Genomic DNA, 24,775 nt, shown 5'->3' with positions numbered 1-24,775 from the left:
ACAGATGTGGCCTATAAAGTCTAAAATATTTACCATCTGGCCTTTTACAGAAAAACTTTCTAAATACTTCAGAGTAGTGGTTTTTAACCTTCATTGTGCATCACAATCACTTGGTGAACTCTAAGAACCTAGGTTACCTCCAGCTCCTTGCCCCAGTGACAATCAATCAGTCTAGGTCCAGGCAAATTATTTTCTTTGATTCTAATGTGCAGTTAAAGTTAAAACACTTCTCAGGGTTTCTCAAACCTCAATGTGCACAGGAATCATCTGGCTTATCTGCTCATCTAGGAGAGTCTTGTTCCCCATTTACATCACATCTGGACTCACTAGGTCTGGAGGGAGAGGTCAGACCCTGCATGTTTAATAAGCTTGCCAGCTGACTCTGACAGAGAAAGTTCCTAGACTAGACTTTGAGAGATATGGCTTGTATAAGATAGTTTAAAAAAGCCTCATAGGTGAACTTGAACAGTCCCTTACCCCAGAAATGAATCAAATCACTCTAAGTGCTCTTAAGCTTTAGCTTTCTCATCTGTAAAGTGGAACTCTAAGTCTTTGCTATGAGATGCACTGCTTTTGTCATTTTAATTCTGCGGCAGAATGTAAGACAATACATCTTTGGGAAGATTCAGATTATAACTTACATGGTGGCCTCATAAAAAATTTAAATAATTAAAACATAATAAGCAAATATCACATAGCAAAGAGATAATGCAGATGCCATCATTTTAACACTATTTCAAGTGTTAAAAAACAAGATATAACTATGTAATTAAGAATTGCATCAATGACTTTTGAAGTTAAACCTAGAAAATGAAGGGTTTACAGAAAGCTTATCATAAACTGCAGTGATAACATCATGGGTTGGAATGTATATGTAGCTACATCCCCTTCACATCCAGAAGATCTCAGTTACCTAAAGGTTCTTGAATGGGTTTAGGGAAAACAGTATCTATGAAGCCTTGAAACTGTAGGCTAAATTTTATGTGCAAAAATTTTGTATTTGTATTTTCAGGAGAGTGTATCTATCAGATTCCCCCCAAAAATACATTACCCAAAGGAGGCGGGGGCATTTACTCCTAGGTATCTATGTACTAACACATGGGTCACATCAACCCATTATGAGAACTTCTTAGAGAGAAAGAAGCTCATGTTATTTTCAAATACTGGTAACTCTGCTTTAAAATGTATCCACTTAAGAAATAAATGTATTGATTTTTCTTTATTGTGGTATTTTCTAAGCACAATAGTTAAAAAATATAATTTCCTCACTTCTGTGGAGGTAACAATATTTATAACAAAAAGTTTAAAATCTATTAGAAAAGCCCAGTTGCACTGCTGTTAAACATATGCAGAAAAGGAATTTGGTTATCCTGTGGGAATGTGGTTTTATAGTCCCTGGGCACTGAGAACAGTAGTATTTTCTTCCATGCTGAAGTCCAAATATGAGTACTGAAAAGGACTGATTTGACATCTCTCAGACATTTGATTATTCAGTCACACCAAGTAGTTGACATAGTCAGAATAACTTGGATTCCATACTACACTTATTCTATCTTTAGCGAAGGACTACTCGTTGTGGTCTTTCCAAACTCTCTGGAGTCATGAAAGTTTGACTTGCTTCTTCAATACATGTTCATCTCCATCTAGTACAGGACAGACAACTGAGACTGATGGTGAGGTCAAGTTAACACCACCTTTGGAACACACTGTCTCCTAAGACAGCTGTCTCCAAAGTTTTTTGAGCATTCATTCATATTAGTAAAAACTATGTGAGCACTTTCCCCCCATTTTTTAATGTTTATTCAGGAAGCATACACATGCCTTCTTGTATTAATATATTACATACAACACAAAAGTGTACATTAAAAAAGAATGCTACATAAAATAGTCAATTTCTAATATTTTGTTTCTAAAATTTTCTTCCCTCACTCTATTGGTATGTGCATCCATCTTTAGGGATCTCAGTCATTAGTAAGATACTTATCAAAGTCTACGGTGGTAGAACTGCATTTCAGATAGTCAAACTCTTATTCATCTATGATAGTATTCCCATGCTATGATTAAGAGGCAATTGATGTTATTCTAGACAATGACAATGATAACAAGAATAATGTGTGCATGTGAAATGTACAATATGCTTGATATTGTTCAAACTCTTTTACATAAAATTCATGAATGAGTTTACATAAAACTCCTTTAATCTGCACAAGAGCCCTGTAAGTGAAGTACTATTATTAGTCTCACTTTATAGATAATAAAACTGAGTTAGAGAGAGGTTAAGTAATTTGTCTACAGTTACATAGCTGGTAAGTGGTGGGGAGCCAGAATTGAAATATTGGCAGTCTTGCTCTAGAGACCATAATCAACACCAAAAGAAGTCTTAATGAATACTCAGTCAAAAGTAAAGCAAAAATTACATTGTAGACAGAAGACAAGTTCCTTGCTTTGTCAGTTATGGGGATAAGAATAATTTGTATCTAAAATGAAAATACTTTTTCTTCATTTGACATGAAGATAATTAGAGAATCACAGGACATTAGTCTCACAAAAAATTCTTCCATTTCTAAACTCCTGTATTTACTGAGAAGACTGAGGCCCACGGAGGTAATATTGATATTGAGTCATACATGATTAAGTGGCAGAGCTTAGAATAAGCAAACTAATAAGGTTTAAAATGGTAATGTTATTGAGTTCCTACTATATTTTCAGAACTGTAATAAGTGCTTTCCTATGGTAATTAGTGCAATCCTCACAGTAACACTCCAAAGGAGATATGTATTCTTATACTCAATTTATGAAAAGAGAAATATAAGCTGGAAAAGGTCAGAGGGGTAGTAAGCATTAAGGATGGAATGTGAACTAAGGTTTAATTCCATACCATCAGATGGTATAACCAAAGTATATTCCATTATTCCAGACTGCTATCCCAAGAGTAATTTCTAAGCAAGTTAAAATATTATTAAAGTTTTTGTAAGAACGGGGAGAAAACTGTCTGAAGCCAAGACAGATATGCCTTTGTCAGTGCATTGTGTTAAAGTTTTCCTCTTTTTTTTGTAAGAAGTGCTAAACATCAGGAATGTAAGATGTGTGCTTACTTTCCCTTCTTTTATGGTAGAAGCTTAATAAAAGAACACCTTTAGAAAAGATAACAATTATATGTAACAAAACATAGAACCAGATTCTCCTGGCAATTAATCACCTAATGCAGACCTATAAGCTGTTTCTGACAGATCCAAAGGTTTTGCTTGACTTGTTGAATAAGATGTGCCTGGGCTGGCTTATGAGAAGAGATTCTATGTTTAAAGCCTTGGAAAGTATTTTAACATATATTTACATATACTGAGGTATGCATGTATACATAAACACTGCAAATGGATTTCTGCATTATACACACACACACATACACCCATGTATGAAAATGGAGAACTTATTTATTATTGCTCAAAAATGTAGAAAGAAATAAAAGAGGCCTTCCTTTCCAGCAACAGGGAGCTATCTATCACTTAGCAGAGATACTTCCTGTTTTTAAGCAGTTGGAAAGGCATGATTTCCAACCTAAATACTTAACTTGGCAAGTCAGTGCTATGATGATAGATGCTTTTAGAACCACTTTTCTTCCACCTTAAATTTCAATATAAAAAGAGGAGATTTGTTTTTCTCTCAACATTTTTTCTTTTAAAGGCTGGGTAGAATGGGAGAAAAAGAGAGGAAAGGGAAGGAAAATATAACCAGAACAGATGGATGACATAGGTTAGCACAGCTCTGACAGATGTGGCTGTATAATCTCAGACTTTCTCTGAGGGTGGGGGATAGGAGTGACTTTGTGTGTGCGTGTGTGTGTATGTAGTATGTATATAATTTTTTTAAAGAAAAAAAATGGAACTCTAGCCAAATATTACAAATCTTTAAGAAAGAGTTTGAAAACTTTAATGACAAGTCTATTACATTTTCTAACAAAGCAATTTTTAAAATCTTTTCATGTGGGTCACGTGATTAACACTACTTCAGGCATTAAAATTAATAGGACTGTGCAAATAAAAGTTCTTAAATAGGCAGTTCTACTTTAATGATTTGAAGTCCAGGAATGGATTTTATTTTTGAATATTCAATATTGCTCCTTGCTGTCAGTCAGTTTGGTGTCTTCTTTTGCTTTGTTGTTGTTGTAACAAGGAAGATTCCCTGTAGCAACTGTGAAGTACCTGCTGGGTTTTCATGATTTCATTGTGATGCTAAGAATTGACATTTAGCTTTAATAGTACATTTTAAAATATTTTGCCTAACTTTACATTAGACCAGCAATTCTTCTTATATAAGAGCATTCTCTCCCAATCCCACCTCATTCTGTCATGACATAACATTGCACTGCAATCATCCCCCAATGTAGTATCTTCAAGTTCTCTATTTGCTCTTTTCCATCAGATATCTCCTGCCTACTAAAAACCCTTGTTCAACACATCATCCTGTCTTAGCTATTGCCCAATCTCCTTCTTCCACACTCATGGCTAAAGAATTGTTTAAGCTCTGTCTTTGGTTCCTCATTTGTCACACTTTTCTCAGTTGACTCAAATCTGTCCCTCTCACTCCACCAAAATGATTCTTGTTAAAATTACAAATGAATTCCAGCATGTTAAATTTTTAATAAATACTTTTTCTGTCTGTATCTTGCCCAAAATTTCAGCAGGATTGGGAAAATGAACTACACCTTTGTTCTTAATGCACTTCACTTTTGGCTTCTGACACTCCACATTATACCTCTTATTTCTCTAGATATTCCTATTCATGCATTGTTACTTGCTGGCTCCTCTCCCTCTGGCTAAATTTAAAGGTTGAAGTGCCACAGAGCTTATACTTAACCTTCTTCTTTTTCTTCGTCTTCACTATTCCACCCATTCTTTGACTTTAGATATCATCTATAAATACAAGCACACCTCATTTTATTGCACTATGCTTTATTGGGCTCTGCACATATTGTATTTTTTATAATATAATGTATTATATTGTAAATTGTGGCAACCCTGCATCAAGCAAGTCTACTGCAGTCATTTTTCCAACAGCATGTGCTCACTTCTTATCTTTGTGTCACATTTTGGTAATTTTGCAACATTTCAAACTTTTCATTATTACAATATCTCTTATGGTGACCTGTGATCACTGATCTTTGATGTTTTTATTGTAATTATTTTGGGTCATGACAAACCATGCCCATATAAGCTGGTGAACTTAACTTATAAATGTTGTATGCATTCTGATTGTTCCACCAACTGGTTGTTTCCTGCTTTTTTCCCTCTCCTTGGGCCTTCCTGTGCCCTGAGACACAACAATAATGAAATTAGGCCAATGAATAACCCTACAATGGCCTTTAAGTATTTAAGTGAAAGGAAGAATCCCACATCTCTCTTTACATAAAAAGCTAAAAGTGATGAAGCTTTGTGAGGCAGGTGCATTGAAAACTGAGACAGGCCAAAAGCTAGGCCTCCTGTGCCAATCAGTAAGCAAATTGTGAGTGCTAAGGAAAAGCTCTTGAAGGAAATTGTGCTACTCTAGTGAACACATGAATACTAAGAGAGCAAAACAGTCTTATTGTGATATGGAGAAGGTTCGAGTGATCTGGATAAAAGATCAAACCAATGACAACATTCCCTGAAGCCAAAGCCTAATCCAAAGCAAGGCCCTAACCCTCTTCAATTCTGTGAAGACTGAGAGAGGTGAAGAAGCTGCAGAAGAAAGTTTGAAGCTAGCAGAGGTTGGTTGATGAAGTTTAAGAAAAGAAGCAGTCTTTATAACATAAAAGTGCATGGTCAGGCAGCAAGTGCTGATATAGAAATTGCAGCAAGTTATTTAAAACATGTTGCTAAGGTAATTGAGGAAGGCAGCCACACTAAACAACAGATATTCAGTGTAGATGAAACAACCTTATATTGGAAGAAGATGTCATCTAGGACTTTCATAGCTAGAGAGAAATCAATGCCTGGCTTCAAAACTTCAAAGAATAGGCTGACTCTTGTTGGGGGCTAATGCAGGTGGTAAATATAAGTTGAAGCCAGTGCTCATTTACCCTTCTGAAAATCCTAGGGCCCTTAAGAATCAGGCTAAGTTTACTCTGCTTGTCTCTATAAATGGAACAACCAAGCCTGCAAGACAACACATTTGTTTATAGTATGATAACTGAATATTTTAAGCCCACTGTTGAAACTTACTACTCAGATAAAACGATTCCTTTCAAAATATTACGGATCATTTTCAGCGTACCTAGTCAGCCAACAACTCTGATGGAGATTTAGAAGGAGATTAGTGTTGTTTTCAAGCCTTGTTAACACAACATCCATTCTGCAGCCCATGAATTAAAGAATAATTTAGACTTCTAAGTCTTATTAAGACATACATCTTGTAGGGCTACAGCAATCATAGATAGTGATTTCTCTAATGAATATGGGCAAAGTAAATGGAAAACTTTCTGGAAAGGATTCACTATGCTAGATGCCATTAAGAACATTCATGATTCAGGGGAGAAGGTCAAAATTTCAACATTAACAGGGGTGTGGAAGAAGTTGACTTCAACCCTCACGAATAACTTTGAGGGGTTTAAGACTTCAGTGGAGGGAAGTGACTGCAAATGGGGTACAAATAGGAAAAGAACTAGAATTAGAAGTGGAGCCTGAAATTATGACTGAATTGCAGCAATCTCATGAAAAAACTTGAATGAAGAGTTGTTTCTTATGGATGAGCCAAGAAAGTGGTTTCTCGTGATGAAATCTACTCCTGGTGAAGACGCTGTGTACCTTACTGAAATGTCAACAAATAATTCAGAATATTACATAAACTTGGTTGATAAAGCAGTGGCAGAGAGAACTGACTCCAGTTTTAAAAGTTATATTGTGTGTAAAATGTTACCAAGCAGCATCACATGCTATCGAGAAATCTTTCCTGAAAGCAAGTCAATCCATGTGGCAAACTTCATTGTTATCTTATTTTAAGAAACTGCCATAGCCACTTCAACCTTCAGCAATCACCACCCTGATCAGTCAGCAGTCATCTTTATGGAGGCAGGACCCACTAGCAAAGACTATGATTTGTTGAAGCCTCAGATGATTGCTAGCATTTTTTTTTTTAGCAATAAAGTATTTTGAAATTAAGGTGCACATTTTTTTTAGACATAATTCTTTTGCACACTTGATAGATTGAGATACTCACTTTATTGTGCTGATCTGGAACCGAACCTATGATATCTCTGAAGTATGCATAAAAATGATTCCCAAAATCTAGATATCAGGTCCAAATTTCTCCTTAGATCACTCATGTGTCAAACTGCCTACTTGATATCTCTCTGACACAGCATACAGGTATAGCCAAAGAAACATACCCAATAATTTTCTCTCAAAACCTGTGATATTTCCATTATCCCAGAAACCTAAGAATTGTGCATCTTCTTTCTCATTCCCTGCATCCAAAATTGCCAGATTTTGTATATTCCATGTAAGTAGCTTTGTCCACTTTGTTCTATTCTCACTGTTTGAACCACTTCCTCATATTTACCCTCGTGTCCACTCTTGCCACATTCCTTAAAGACTGTTCATAGAGGTTGCTGGAATGATGAAATGATTTTCTAATGCAAACATGATTATTGCCAGCAACCCTCCACCCACATCCTTAAAACCTTCATTGGTTTCCCATTGTCTTTACAATAAGGACATACTATGCTCTCTTCAGCCTCTGCAATGTCTTATCAAATGTGCAGCCTTTTGAATATAATGATCTTCTGTGTCCAGTCTCTTTGCTCTGGCTAACAGATTATTCGCTCATCAGATTCTACTTAAAAATCAAGAACTCAGGGAAGCCTTTCCTAATCTCCCAGACTACGTTAGCTTTTTCCCTCCAATGTCCTTCCATAGCACTTGGTACTTATTCAGAACACTTTGACTACTTATAACTATTTTTTTTAATAATTAAAATTATTTAACATAAATGTTATATGCCAGAAATTGTGCTGGTTCTTTTAATATATCATTTAATCCTTAGAACCACCCTGAGAAGTACATAGAACTACCACATTTCTTTTCCTTAGACTATAAATAAGCTCCATAAGGATAAAGAACCATACTTGTATTGTTCGTGATTCCATTCCAGTTCCACCCTGGAATATCTAATGTGCTTGATAAATACTTGCTGACTGACAGCAATTTTCAAACATTTATACCACAACAAACAGCCTCCAATCAGCTGACCTATCAAATTTAAGTTATGTATATGTTCTCCCAGTTATGGTTTAAAGTAAGAGGAGACATGGCTTATGTCAATCATATCTGGTTTCAAATCCTGAATTTTCCATTTGCTAAGTATATAACATTTATTAGCCTAGTCCCTTGGCTTCTCTGAGCCTCATTTTCTTCACCTCTAAAATGTGTTAATTTTAGCTGCCTCTCTGGGTTGCTGTAAGGATTAAATGAGATAATGCATATTAAAATAATCAGCATAATTTCTGGTTTACAATATGTACTAAATGAAAGCTATTATTATTCAGAATAATCTGACTGTGATTCATCCTCTTAGCACTTGAAATATGTCATTTCCTTGTGTTCTGCTTTGCATGGTTTCTATAGGGAATAAGAATTATTACCTTATTAATCTGTATCTTATCTTTTTTTCCTCCAGCTGTTTTTAAGATTTTCCTCTTTAATAAATGGCACTGGGAAAACTGGATATCCACAAACAAAACAATGAAATTGGACCCTTATCTTACATAAAATACAAAAATCAACTCAAAAAGGATTAAAGATTGAAACATATGACTTAAAGCTGTAAAACTCCTACAGAAAACATAAGGGGAAAAGCTTAGTGACATTGGTCCTGGTGATAATTTTATGAATATGACACTAAAAGCACAGAATGCAAAAACAGAAATAAACTAGTGGGGCTATATCAAACTAAAAAGCTTCTGCAAGGCAAAGGAAACAATCAACAGAGTGAAAAGGCAACCTACTGAATTGGAGAAAATATTTGCAAACCATGTATCTAATATTAGGGGTTAGTCTCCAAAATATATAAGGAACCCCTACAACTCAATTAAAAAAAAATCCCAATAACCCATGATACGGTTTGGGTCCCTGTGCAAATCTCATATTAAATCATAATCCCCAGTGTTCGAGGTGGTGCCTGGTGGGAGGTGATTGGACCATGGGGGAGAATGTTCCCTTTGGTGCTGCTCTTGTGACATTACACCTACAGTCGGTAATACTGTATTGTATACTGAAAAAAATTTTTTAAAGGTAGACCTCTTGTTAAATGTTCTTACCATAATACAACTAAAAAGATTTTCCTCTTTATCATTGGTTTTATACAATTTTATCATGCTATGCCTTGTCTGATTTTATGTGTATCCAACTTAGGATTTGTTGGGAAGTACATTTTTCATCAGCAGCTACATACCAGAATATTAGTGTTTAAGAACTTTTTGTGCCTGAAAATGACACCTTTTAGGTCAAGAAGAAACATGTGATACATCTATCCCAGAGTTTTAAAGGAGAATTTTGATACTTAAAATAACAGACACACAAGAAAGTGTTATGAGTGAGAAAGAATCATTCTTGACATAGTGTTCTAAATTATTTTACTAGCTCTCCAGAATTGAAGATAAATCATGTTCCTCTATTAGCTCAGGACAAATTGTATTTCCAACAAAAATTTATTTTTGGGTATAACTGAGGCCAGAAATACAAATAAGTAAAAGCCAGAGGCCACATCTGACCCCAGAACCTTTTAGTTCTAAAAAACCCATGAGCTCTCAAGTCTAATTACATCATAATCCATTTAAACCGACAATGAAAAACGTAGCACAAAAACGAGAACTTTGTAAATAGCTGTAGCAAAAATATTCCCAAGCTTAAGTTGAAAGCAGCAGAAAATAGAAGGTAGGCCCACTGTATGCATGTATGTATATGTGTTTATGTAAAATTATTTTTAAGCAAAATTATCTGCATTAAAAGGCAAAATTAATTAATTTGTTAATTAACCAATCAAATAAACATTTATGAGTCTGGGACTGGACTTATCAAAGGTAAGCAACACCATCTCTACGATGAAGGAGTTTATAGTCAACAGAGAAGACAGACAAGTAAACAAAATAATTGCCGTTCAATATGAAACCTCTTAGAGAGATTTAAAATTTTGTTCTTAAAGGCAAAATCTGTATAACTTTTCCAAACAAAACAGTCATAACAAAAACCTCTCAATACTTCAAACGATAAAAGGAGGTGAAATTCACTTCACCTTAATAAAGTAAAAGTCTCTATTTTCTTCCATCCATTGCCTACTTTTATTTCGCCTGTACACAAGCCAGTACAAATAGCAAATAATTTCTTCATTTCTCCAGTTGCATAATTTTTGTTAGATTCACTAGTGTACTTGACAACCACATTGTTAAAGAGAGCTAAAATTTCTTAGGAGAAGAAATTGTAAAGGAATCTTAAACTAAAATTCCTAATACACCATCCTGCTCCTGTATTCCTGCTTCTCTAATTCCTGCTTTTTGGAAAGGAAATACTTTTGAAAAACTTTCTTGAGTACTTACACTGCAGGTCCCTGACACACAGACTTCAAATTTTACTATCCTGGGAAGAGGCAGTCTGATATCAGCTCAGATGTAATCCTGAATCCCAGGGAATTGATGACCTATGCAGCCACAGCGGTGAATATTATGTCATTTCCTTTTCAGTGAATAAATTAAAATGGGTTTATGGCGTAGAGTTTACTAAATGGAAAAGTAAAGAGAGGAAAAAAAAACAACCCTGTAAATGCTGAGCGGTCATATGCTGCACTCCATGATACCATGTCTCACTCATTTTTAAACCCCTCAGAGTTCATTATATGAAAATGTGATTGCTTCTAAGAGTAGCCAGGGAAAAGCACCCATGTCTCAAGGGAAGGGATCTGGTATGGGTGGAAGGGGTATGACACAAGTCACTAACTACAGTCTCCACACAGATACTTCAGAGTACCATTCACTTCAGCCGTGTAAGTTTTCCTTTTTTATTTTTAACCAAGATAATTCTCCTCTGTATATACCTACAAATAAAACTGTTGAATCAAAATGAATCAAAAGAGATGTTCCCTCTTTCCTGAAACTAAGTAAGTTAATGACAATAAAACTAAAGACAGTATTAAAATAGCCACATAATTCTGGACTTTGCAAATACTCCTTTAGATCATCATGCTAACTTCTCTTCTAGGCTGTGTCAACATCTTGGCTTCCCTCTACCTTTTCTATTTAACAACACTGCTTTTGTTAAGGAAGTTGCTGATAAGAAATCTGACCCTCGCACCTGTCAAAAGGCATTTACTTCAGCTGTTAATGGAGCCAACAGGGGCTCAGGACTCATAAATGGGGAGGAAGATGGGATGGGAATATGACTGACATTTACACCCTTTTACAAATGAGGAAGTGTGTAACAAGTTAAAAGTCATACTGCTAGTAAATACCAAGGCTACCTATGTACATTTGGTTTGTTTTTAAAATAAAAATAATTTCATTGCTTTCTCTAACTATAAAAGTGATTCATATTTATTATATACAGTATTGCTATAATGTTGATTAACATTAATTAAAAAGTAAAACTTGTCTGGACATGGTGGCTCATACCTGTATCCCAGCATTTTGGGAGGCCAAGGTGGAAGGATCACTTGAAGCCAGGAGACATGAGACCAGTCTGGGCAACAAAGTGAGCCCCTCCACTTCCCCACCTCTACAAAAAAAATTCGAAAACATTGGCAAGGCAAAGTGGTGTGTGCCTGCAGTCCCAGCTACTCAGGAGGTTGAGGCAAAAGCCTAGGAGTTTGAAGCTACATTGAACTATGTCTGCATCACTGTGCTCTGGCCTGGGTGACCAAGTGAGGCTTTGTTTCTTTAAAAAAAAAAAAAAAAGTAAAAATAATAAATGTGATGGCTTTGTTAGCATTTTGGGGAACAATTTTCCAGACCATTTGTAATATACATAGTTTTACATAAATGTTGTGTTATTTATGACTGTTTTGTAATCTACTTTTATTTCCCAATTAATAAATGCATGAACTTCCTTTAATGTTAACACACACAGATATATGTATCACCATTTTAATAGTTTCTCATCCTGTTATGTAGATATAGCATATATGTAATAATCCTTAAAGTAACTCTTTAAGGCAGATTCAATCTTGGATTATTTGTCTTATTATCTAGAACAAAGTTTTAAAAATAGAATTAGTAGGACAAAAGGTGAGTACTTGAAGCTTTTGTATTATATATTAACCACCTTCCAGAAAGACTGTGCAATTTATGTTCCAATTCACTTTTATCTATATACATTTAAAAAAGCATAATATGGTGATGCCTGACATTGAAAAAAATCCAGTGGAATAGCTCCTAGAAACATTCAAGAAAAACCTGTCATAGGTCAAATCTCATGACATTGTGCTGCCTATATTCTTTTTTTGTCTTCAGATGTAAAATTCTGGACGTAAATGTCTATAATACTTAATTACCAACTTTAGATTCAGGAGGTAAGGCAGGCATAAAAGGACAAGACTTTAAACATATGTATACCTTGTCCTTTTATACTTGTCCTACTAGGAGATCATATAGTTAAAACCAAGAATCACCTAGAGTTTTTAGAGAATCCATGTAGTTCAAGAGTGAAGTAAAAAACAAGAGAGAAGAAGAAAGACTGTAACTAGGGCAGATTCATAGAATAGCTTTCCTAGTAGTAAAGCCCTAAAGAGTTCCTCTGACATCAGAATGTCCTTTTCATCTTGTTACACTTTCGAAATTGCTACTGAAGAGATTCATTCAGGCAATAAATATCCCTAGAGGCTGAGAGGAAATAGGCACTAGGAACTTTAGTTGGTGTGGAGGGAAGGTAGGAAAAATAGTAATTAACAGAAGGAGCACTTTGGGAAGAAGAGTGAACTGGTAGGAAATTAAAAGTTAAGAGACATTGTGGTATAAGGGGGAAAAAAGGATGGGCTATTGAAATAAATGAGTTATCTTTCGCAGGTCTGTTCTCATCTACTGATGATAATGGCAAAGATATTAAGTTCTGGAGCTTCAGTTTTCTTATCTGTAAAAGGAGAGGGACTGGACCATGACATCTAGGATCTCCTTTAGCACAAACATTCTGATTAAACTTTATTCTACAAATGAAGTCTAGAAATAATTAAAATTTCCACAATTTATCCAGTAATTTCTAGCCTTTAAAAAATACAATTATTGATCCATATTACCCCACATCATACAATTAGCATCAGCAAGTAACTTGAGGGCCTGATTAGGAATAAAGATATTTAATGGAAAACTGGGCAAATCTGTTATGTCATTTTTGTCTTAATTGGTTCAGCTCTAGATTGGATTTAATGCATAAAATCATTACATGTATTTGTGATAGTCAAAGTAAATGGAAGAAAAAATTTTTTCAATTTTAATTACAATTGGAAATGGAATGTTTCTGTATCAACATGATATTATTTTGAGTCTTCAAAATATATCTTAAAAAATAAGCAGTTATGCAGGCAAAATGAATTACAGTTGACGCACCAAAAACACGGGGGCTAGGGGTGCCACATCCTACACAGTCAAAAATTCTCCTTTAACTTGAGACTCTCCAAAAAACTTAACTACTAATAGCCTATTGACTGGAAGCCTTACCAATAACATAAACAGCTGCCTGACACATATTTTGTATGTTATGTTATGTTATGTTTTGTTATGTTATATTATATTATATATATTATTATATTGTAAGTTAGAGAAGAAAGGTTAATAAAATCATAAAGCAGACAAAATATATTTACTATTCATTAAGTGGAAGCAGAGCATAAAGGTCTTCATATCTTCATCCTTATCGTCTTCAGGCTGAGTAGTGTTTGTGTGTGTAGGTTTTGATAACTTTAACTTTTTATAATAGGTTTGTGTATATTTCATGTTAGTAAATGATAAAATAGACTAGTATATACATATTTTATACATTCATGACATTTCTTTTTCTTAATTTTTTTGATATTTCTAGGTCATATGGTTTTTCCTCATTGTCAAAAATCTCCAAAAATTTTCCAATATATTTATTGAAAAAAATCCACATATAAGTGAACCTGTGCAATTCAAACCTGTGGTGTTCAAAGGGTCAACTGCATTTTAATAAGATCAATGTTAATGCCCTATTACTAAGTTTACTCTGATATAATTATGAGATCTGTCATCTGTTTTATTTACTAAACTTTCTATTAAGAGTAAAGCACCTGAGGACATTAAAATGAGTATTTGTGTTACTGTTGTCCCACATGTTTCCTTGACTGCTTAATGTACTTCTTTGAACCCCAGTTACCCCAGTTACTACCTGTTGGTAGTAAAAAGAAATATATTTGATATTATAAATCATTGGTCTAGCATCAAAATACCCCAGAATACTTATATCTATGTAATCTAAGATAAGAGTAAGCCCAGTGGAATTACTCATAATTTCAACTAAAGAATTTATTACATGTAAGCTATTTTATGTTAATTACCAAATTACATAAAATCTAAATAGATACAGCTTATTCCACATAGCTTCTATAAATAATCTGCCAAAATAACTGATATATTACTTTCTTATCCCAAACTAAATAGGACTAAACTGAGTTAGACTGGGATACTAAAGATTTCTATTTGTTACTAAGATTATTTTTAAGAGAAAGAGATAGACTTACTTAAGTTTAATGTTACTTAAGCAGTATGTACTTCTGCAAAAATAGTCTAGTCATAAAAATTGTAGTAGTATTATACGGACTTGCTGGCAAGGAAGCCTCATTTCCTACCTGGAAGGATGGCTGTCAAGGGTTCCATGCTAGGCATCACTGAAATGGTTTAATTTTAGACAGTACCAACCCTCAACAATGGAGCAAAGGCCTCCACAAGAGAAAGCCACCCCTGCTACAGCTGTCTCCTAAATAGTTCTTTTTAAAATTGGTGTACAAAATGTTTTTTGTCCGTTATTTGTCATTCCTATCCTTATAAGTCCCATGTTTAATATTCACTGAATTCACCAATGGTTCATTTTTAGTAGCAGCTAATTGTATCCACCTGAACTCAGAAAGGATGTGTGCTATGCTCAGAGGTCCAGTGAATATTAGTTTTGTTGGAGTGTCCTCTTTTACTTAAATTAAAAATATATTTGTAGATTTGGGACTAACCATATGATTTTAATCAAAAGAAGTCTACACTTCTAAGATTTTTGTTGTTCTTAGGACACAGAGAGGTGTGCTTGTGTGTGTTTGCATGAGCATGTATGTGTAAAATTCTGGAAAAGGAAAATGAAATTCAGGAAAGATTTTATTCTATACAGGATATATACCCATTAAATATTGTTATTACAGTTTAGCTTTAGCTTCTACACCAGGATCAGTCTGCATATAAGAAATGGTATCAAAACTTCAAATACTGGTAATGTATTTGACAAACACCACTACTATAGCATTCAGTTTTTTGAAAATAAAGCTACTTATTTGGAAGGTATATGAAGTCAAGACTGACGCTGGTGACATAGCTTCAAATCCTGGAAGGTCCAAGTAAAAACTCTTTTGAGGAGGTAAGGAAATAATCTCTTGCAACTTTATAATGTGATATTTTATGAGTATGCTGTTAATGGCTAAAAGTAACCATATAACAGGCTCTGTGTTATTTTATATGCATTGTTTCATTTAATCATTTGGCAAACTAGTAAGATATTTTAAATATCTTGATTTTTATGCAAGATAATATTAAAGCTAAAAGAGGCAAGGAACTTCACAGGTTAAACAGTGAAAGTGGAGTATGATTTGACATAAGCAGTCAGACCTAGAGGGCTACCTCTAACCATGCTATGTTTCCATGCAAATGGCTCTCCAGGTGAAAGTAATTTTGCCTGCTTCCTGTAATGCAGGTGATCTCTTGGAAATATCTATCTATCTATACCTACTTTAGTTTGGGACTAAAACTGCAAGCTGTGGCTCTTTTTTTTTTTTTTTAACAATTCATATTTTAAAAAAATCAACCAGTATCACATTTTGATCATTTTCTAGCTAAGATTGGAAGCCAACATTCCCTAGTTGGCTTTCAGTGGAATTTTGGTATGTTCTTATGGTGTTTCTTTTGCCTATTATTATCTTTTGAGGGTAGCTTAAACAAATAAACTAAAAATGCTTTAGTTCTTTGTAAACAATAAATCCTCAAAGGCATAGAACAAAAATCACGGAACAACTGAAACAGTTAAGACAAGAAAATGATGCATGATCTGTGTAGAGGGGTGAATAGGTAGAAGGTTTCATGTTCGATAGGAGGGTCTGGGTTGTAAGTAGGTGATGAGAAAATAAATTGGGAGGCTATTAATCAGGACAAGAAAAAGGAAAAACTATGGACAGACTCCACAGATTGTTAAAAACAAGTAACTGGAAAATACAGTTAAGGAAATGGAAACTAAGGAACCAAGGATGAGGCAAAAATAATCTATATAGCAAGAAAAGGTGTCCTTCCTGACCTCACCTATTTTTCTTATTTTATTGAGTAACACAAACTCATGGTAAAACAATAGCAATAACAAACAGTATAGAAATGTGTATGTAAAAACCAAAATCTTGTTCCCATCTTCAATCCATTAATTTCCCTCTGTAGAAACCATTTTCTTCCAGACATTTTCTATGATTAGAAAGATATATCCAATCTTGTCCATTAAAAATATAGCAGAATGGGATTATACTTTCTTGCTTGTTTGTAATCTGCTGGTCACAAATATATGTCTTTGCCTGCAGTATCTTAAAGCTACCAGCTAGAATTGGACAACCACAGGTTTACTCTGCTAAGTCCAGGGAGCAGGTAGACAAACTGCTTCTAGTGATGTAAGGTAATGGGATTTTCAAGATTAATCTCCATTCCACTACTCATTAGGACTCTAGAAGCAAAATTATGAGTATAGGTGAAAAAATTTAAATGACTAAAGATATCTAGACATTTACCCCAAACTGTAAACAATGTAACTAAAAGTTTTAAAAGATTTCAATCATTTACTCTTAGCTGTGGCCAATTCACATGTAATGAGGTGCTTTCCAGCTTGTCTGTTGTGATGGCACTATAGAATATAGGCCTTTCTGATCTGCTTCACTGGGTGGTATATATCCAAGGATTGAGGATCTCTATGCTCTCTGACACTGATTTCTTCCTACATGTTCTTTTTCTGTCTTTACCAGCACTTTCTAAGGCCTTTTCTACCTCACCGATAAAACTGGCACTTGTCACCAAACATTCTTCTTCCCTGACCAAACATGTCAAGGAAATTTTAGAAAACAATTAACACAGGTATTCTCACCCTACGTTTCTGGATGAGTATCAAGGGATTGGTGAACAGGATGAAAATGCAAACAAAGTTTTATATATATAAGTACTTTTATGAAAAGATAGTCTTGGGAGACTAGGAAATGAAGATAATAATAAACTATAAAAATTAAGCTCAGTTTTTGGTAAAATACATTATCTTCTGAGTACAATTCTAAATAATGTATACTACATTTCAAACTTTTTGGAGACACTTTGAGAAAAAATGCAGTAACACTAATATGAAAGGTCCTCTTAATCCACCTCTATTAATCTGACTCCCCAGATTTAATTTCTGTTCTACATTTCCTCTATAAAACATTCTGGCTTCTACTACAGTGATATTATTCACAGAATGTCTACCATGATTTGACAAGCCAAAGTTGTATTAACAAACAGGGAAAAAAAATTAAGTTGGAAGATCAAAAAATTAGGGTTGGCAAGAATGTAGAAAACCCTTGTACACTGCTGATGGGAATGTCAACTAGTCAACTTCTATAAGCAATTACAGAAAACAGCACAGAAGGTCCTCAAAAAATAAAAAAAATATAACTATTATATAACCTAGCAAACCCACTGCTGGGTATGTATCTAAAAGAAAAGAAATCAGTATATCAAAGAGATATCTGTACTTCCATGTTTACTGCAGCACTATTCACAATAGCCAAGATATGAAATCATCCTAAGTGTCCATCAACAAATGAATGGATACAGAAAATGTGCAACAAAGTGGAATACTATTTGGCCTAAAAAAAAGAAGGAAAGTCTGTTATGTTTTGACAACATGGATGACCCTGGAGGACATCACATAAAGTGAAATAAACCAGGCACAGAAATACAAATATCCTATGATCTCACTTATATGTGGAGTGTAAAAAAGTTGAACTCAGAGACAGTAAATGGTGGTTAGCAGACGGATGAGGTAGTGTTGGTCAAAGGGCACAAAATTTCAGTTAGACAGGAGCAATAAGCTCAAGAAACCTATTGTATGTCATGATGACTATAGTTAACAGTATATCATGTATTTGAAAATTGCTGAGAGTAGATTTTAAATGTTCTCATCTTCCAAAATAAGTACGTGAGGTAATACATATATTAAGTAGCTTGACTTAGCCATTCTAAATGCATATATATACACCACATTTAGCCATTCTAAATGTGTATATATATCAAAACATCATATACACCATAAATATATACAATTTTTACTTGTAAAAATAAAATAGAAAATTAGTCAGGGTCCTGTTAGAGACTTTGAAGACAAATCAACGTAGGGAATATTTCCCGAAGTGCTGGAAAGTTTAAAGAATGCTGACGGAACCAAAGTCTAGGGACTGCAGGAAGCTATTACTGCTTAGGACCCGGAAGGAGTAAGCGGGAGGAGACAGTATTATCAAAACCCAAAGCTGAAGCTGTTGAAGAAGTGGGGTGGAGGCTCAAAGGACAAGAGATAACAGTTATAAAGGGATACAGTCAATACTAGAATTGAGGTTCTAGGGCAGGGAGGGAGCGGGAATACATATCCTGACCTCTTTCTTCTTCCACCTTCTAAGTTCCTGTTGACAGCCAGGTGCAGGGGCACATGCTGGTAGTCCCAGCTACTCAGGAAGCTGAGCTGGGAAGATCGTTTAAGCCCAAGAAGTTAAGGCTACAGTGAGCTATTATTGCACCACTGTACTCCAGCCTGGGTGACAGTGAAACCTGTCTCAAAAAAAAAAAAAAAAAAAAAAAAATTTCTTGATGCATCCCATTGGCTGAACTCAACGGAATGGAATCCAGGGCTACACAGTTCATAGGGCCACCTCAATCTCCTTTTCTATCCTTATACAGACATTCACACACAACACTGATAAAGGCAAGAGCAGCTATGGGAAGTAGGAATAACCCTAAAATATATGGGGGATTTCTCCCTACTACCAAGTAATCATTCATTTCTGCAGCATACACCTGATAGGTGTCCTCCAATTCAGTTCTGAAACTGTCTACCTAGAGACAGTGTCAGGACCCACAGGTTGAGAGCTCAGCCCCAGGAGACTGACACCCAACAGCAACCACCACAAGCCCCAGGTTGTTTTACCTATGTTTCTGATTGATGAGCTATAAATCAGGGTTCCTATGACCTCTGCTTGGGTTCAATTAATTTGCTAGAATGGCTCACATAACTCAGCAAAAACACTTACTTAATTTTCCAGGTTATTGAAGATATTACAAAGGATAAAGGATACAGATGACTGAATCATTGGTCATCAGTGATCAGTTCAATCTTTAGCCCCTCTCCCGTCCCTGGAGTTTGTGGGATGGACTAAAAGTCCCAATCCTGTAATCATGCCTTGTTCTCTCCTGTGACCCCATCTTGAAGCCACTAGTCAACTCATTAGCACAGAAAAAGATACTACTTTGGAAATTCTAAGGATTTTAGGAGTTGCATGCCAGGAAAACAGGTGGAAGACAAAATATATATTTTACAATATTATAGAGGAGAATAACATGCATAATAAACTACAGAAGAATGGCTATTTCTTAATGTTGTCGGATAAGAATCAAGTTAGTATCCATCTGCAGACCATTCCTAACACCCTCTATTGTCTAAATATGTTATACTAAAGACTTTGGTACCTTCTATCTATAACAGCATTGATTGTTAGCTTTGGAAAGTTTGACAAAACTTCTTAGATGCAGACTCTAGAGGTTAGTTACTGTATAGGTTAATTGCCAACAAATAAAAATTTGGCCTCATATTACTATCCAAATCAGTGGCTATATAGTCTGCTTACATGGGTCTAATTTGATTTTTATAATAGTTTTGACATAGTGGTCTGGGTTTATGGTTTATAAGCCAAGAGGTTCCATTAAATGTGTGCCTTCCTTGTGCTTTTGGTGTTGTATCTAAGAACCCATGGCCAAATCCAAAGTCTTTAAGATCTACCCCATGATTTCCTCTAAGAATTTTATGGTAACTGTTATATTTAGGCCACTGATCCATTTGGAGTTAACTTTTATATATGGTATAAGGTAGGGGTCCAAATTCATTTTTTTGTATGTGAAAATCCAGTTGTCCCAGCAGCATTAATTGAAGAATCTATTATTTCCCCAATGAATGGTCTTAGTATCCTTGTAGATATTTGATTAATTCATAAATCCATGTATTCATGGATTTAGTTCCAGACTCTTAATTCTAATTCCATTGGTCTACATATAGTTTATCCTAAGCCAGTATCACACTATTTTGAATATGGTAACTTTGTAGTAAGTTTTGAAATTGCGAAGTGAAAGTCCTTCAGCTTTGTTCTTTTTTAACACTGTTTTGGCTATTTGAGGCCCCTTGTATTCCGTATGGGTTTGAGAATTGGCCTTCTCATTTCTGCAAAATATGTAACTGAAATTTGGATAGGAACGGCACTGTACCCAAAGATCACTTTGGTTAGTGCCTACATCTTAACAATATTAAGTCTTTTAATCCATGAACACAGGATGTCTTTCCGTTTATTTAGGTTTTCTTAATTTCTTTCTGGAATGTTTTGTAGTTTTCAGTATACAAGTATCTCACCTTGGGTAAATTTACTGGTATGTATTTTATTCTTCTGGATGACAGTGTAAATGCAACTGTTTTCTTAAGTTCATTTTCAGATTGTTCACTTCTGGTGTGCAGAAACACAACTGGGCTAGGCATGGTGGCTCACGCCTGTAATTTCAGCACTTTGGGAGGCCAAGATCACTTGAGTCCAGGGGTTCGAGACCAGCCTGGGCAACATGGCAAAACCCATTTCTACCAAAACAAAACAAAACAAAAATTAGCTGGGTGTGGTGGCGTGTGCCTGTAGTCCTAGCTACCCAGGAGGCTGAAGTGGGAGGATGGCTTGCATCCAGGTGGCAGAGGTGGCAATGAGCTGTGTGATTGCACCACTACATTCCAGCCCAGATGACAGAGCCAGACTCTGTCTCACAAAAAAAAAAAAAAAAAAAAAAAAAAAAAAGAGGATACACAACTAACCTGAAAGTAATTTGAGTGCAACCTATGAAAAAGGATGGCCAGAATGTGACTTAACATTTGAGGGGATACCCTATCTCTTTTATCTAGAACAACTGATGCAAAAGTGACCTAGTAGCTAATTTTAAATATAATTCTCTAGAATGCCTAACCCTCTACTTATGATTTTCTTCCTCATTAATTCATTTTCCTCTCTAACATAAATTAAAAGATTCATTGCTTCCATGGGGCTGTGAGGATATGCTTGGTTCAACTACCTTAGTGAAGTAGACATTCTTCTGAGCCCAGTTACTCAGTGAATGGAACATAATGCCCAGTTTTCCACTTGATTCCATGTGAGAAGCAAGAGCAGAAAGCTCTAGCAAACTTCTTGATACTTTTTATTAATTCTTTTGCAGCAAATCCTGACATCAGAAATATTTTTTAAAAGATGGGTGAAAAACACAGTGAAAGGTAACTGATTGTATAGAAAAAAGCTACTGTCAGATGAGAAAAAAAGTTTGTAAATTGTATCTCATATAATAGCATCTGGAGAAAGGGATGAAAATTTCCTATAGGGGAAGAGGAGACAGGACATTTACTAGAAAACAAGACACTGGATTGGAAGGAAAACACACTTCATTAGGCTTTCCTTGATGCTTTTCTAGTTTTCTAATAGCTGTTCCTGGACAGCTATTAGCTACTGTAGTAGATTTGAATTCCATCTCAGAAATGAAGGAGTTGTACAGCTTTGCAAAATTAATTTAAGGTCTTTTAACTTCCAAAGTTGTATGAGAATTACATAAGAACATAGAGTCTGCAGCACTAATCAGGTATTTTCTTGTTAGTTATATCCACTTCATCCAGTAAATAAACCAGGACATAAAAATCAGGCACACTTATAGTCTCCATGGTTAACATTCTCTGATGGAATTTCTCTTGGTTTTTACACCCGTAACTCAGGCAATATATGTCTCTAAATTCAACATTTTCCTGCTGATGTTTATATGGGAAAAATTTATACTTACATTCCTCAAATTTAACATAACATTTTAAACAAAAGACTGTATGGGGGGAAAGTCTCATGTTACATTCCAAATACAACTCATAGAAAGGTCTGATCATGTGTAGACATTTCGAAAGTCCTCTGAGTGTATCAACCTAGCAATGGTTCCTTAACAGCTAGATTTGTTAGGTCATCAGGAAACCACTGTTTAAGCATTTTACATCCCAAAATTATAATTTGTTACTTTAAAGATATTTCACTGCATTTAGTTAGCTTTTAGGAAATTGGTTGGGGATTTTGGGGAATGGGTTCCTGGTTAGCATTTTCAAGTAGGACATCTGATTTTCTAGGATATTAAGTGTTAAGCAGGGGATCCCTCAATACTAAAAAGGTATTTTAATCAGCTGTGACTATGAAAGGCTTGCCCTGTTGAGATTATAATGGTGATAGTTGTAATGATATAACAGTTAACGCTTATTGAGACATTATCTGTTAAATGCTTTATGAGTATCATCTTATACAAGCTTTACAAAGTATGTACAGTTGTCTTGGTATCTGCAGAGGATTGGTTCCAGCTCCCTCCCCAATGCCCAACAGGATACCAAAATCCACAGATGCTCAAGTCCTTTTTATATAAAATGGTGTAGTATTTGCATATAACCTCCGCATATCCTCCCTATACTTAAAATCATCTCTAGATTGCTTATAATAGCTAACACAATGTAAATGCCATGTAAACAGTTACTATACTGTATTTTTAACATTTGGGTTAACATTTAAATTTTTGATTGTTGCACTATTTTTTAACTGTTTTTTTTTTCTTAAACTGTTTTTGACCCTTGATTGGTTGAATCCACGGATTTGAAACCTGTAAATATGGGGGGGCTGACTGTATTATGTATAATAACTGTCATAATTTTACATATAAGACAATATTGCCAGGTTCATACAGCTACTAAATTGAGGTGGGATGTAAGCAAAGTCTATCTGATTCTGAAATGTACGGTCTAATCTACACCGTTAGACTATACTACCTATATTACCACTGTACTCCCTGACATTCTGAAAAGTTATAGTTAGAACAGGACAAAATTGATGAAACACAAATAAAAATGGCAAAAAATACAAAACAAATATTATATGCTGCTGAAGAGAATGCCCTGACATATTTATTTATGATATATCTCAATGGGCACTGACTTAAAGGGAAAAAAAAATCTCAATTTCTTGACAAATTCTTTGCCTGTCTCACTGGTACAGCGTTGATAAATATTTAACTACCCACTCTCCAGTGAGGAGGGGAGCACTGATTTATAGTGATTGCCAATTTCCACTGTATACATACTCCCAACATGGCTACTGACTGTTTAAAAACTGACTTGCAACATTCCTGGACTTCAAAAGGTGCCTCTTGCAAACTGGGAAGAGCCAGTTCAAGCACATCACTGGGTCCAACTGTGGTCCATCACTACATCCAAATCAGCACAAAGTCTTACTTCAAACACAGCTCTAGGTAATGTTACTGTCTCACATGAATGTTTTCTTTAAAACCCCATGAGATATTCACGATTGTAACATGTGGCATTACTCATGTAAAGCAAGAACTGAAATTTTATAAGGTTTCCCATAAGCAAAAGTCCCTGTTAAGAGAATTAAAAACAAGCTACAGAATGAGAGAAAGTATTTGCAAACCACATATCCAGAGGACTTGTATAAACCACATATCCAAAGGAAAATGGGCAAAAGTCATGAGTGGACATTTCACCAAAGAAGAAATATATATGGCAAAGAAACACATAAAAAAAGTTCAACATCATCAACCATTAGAGAAATGCAAGTTAAAAGCACAATAAGGTATCACTACACACCTACTAGAATACCAAATGCTGGCAGGGATGTAGAGAAACTGGATTTCTCATACATTACTGGTGGGAATATAAACTCATATGCCACTCTGGAAGATAGTTTGGTAGTTTCTAAAATAGAACTAAACATGAATTTATCATATGCAGTAGGCAGAACAACATTACCAACCCCCAGATGTTCATATTCTAACCCTTGGAACCTGAAAATATGTTACTTTACATAGCAAAGAGAAATTAAGGTTGTAGATGAAGTTCAGGTTGTTGATCAGTTGACCTTAAAACAGAATTACATTATGTAACATTACACAAGAATTAAAAGTGGAAGAGGGAGGCAGAAGAAAGTTAGAGGAAGATGTGACTATGAAGGAAAGGCACAGAGAGATGCAACACTGCTCCTTTGAAGACGAAGGAAAAGACCACGAGCCAAGAATAACAGGAGAAACTAGAAAAGGAAAGGAATAGATTATTCTCTAAAGCCTCCAGAAAGGAATGCAACCTTGCCAACACCTTGATTTTAGCCCGATGAGACAAATGTTGGATTGTTAAGCTATACAACTATAATACATTTGCGTTGTTTAAGCTTCCAGCCTGTG

The 24,775-nt window shown here is 35.1% G+C and overlaps 1 protein-coding gene across 2 annotated transcripts in view; it reads right to left on the bottom strand.

Moving 5' to 3' along the window:
* The window catches only part of AFG2A (AFG2 AAA ATPase homolog A), a 369,660-nt gene that overhangs the window by 79,949 nt on the left and 264,936 nt on the right, over positions 1-24,775 (bottom strand). The gene's annotated exons all lie outside the window — the stretch shown is intronic.

This window comes from Macaca mulatta, chromosome 5 (genome assembly GCF_049350105.2).
Source record: "Macaca mulatta isolate MMU2019108-1 chromosome 5, T2T-MMU8v2.0, whole genome shotgun sequence".
NCBI lineage: Eukaryota > Metazoa > Chordata > Mammalia > Primates > Cercopithecidae > Macaca > Macaca mulatta.
Note: the sequence above shows the minus strand (reverse complement) of the source record. Positions and strands in the feature narration are given on the sequence as shown.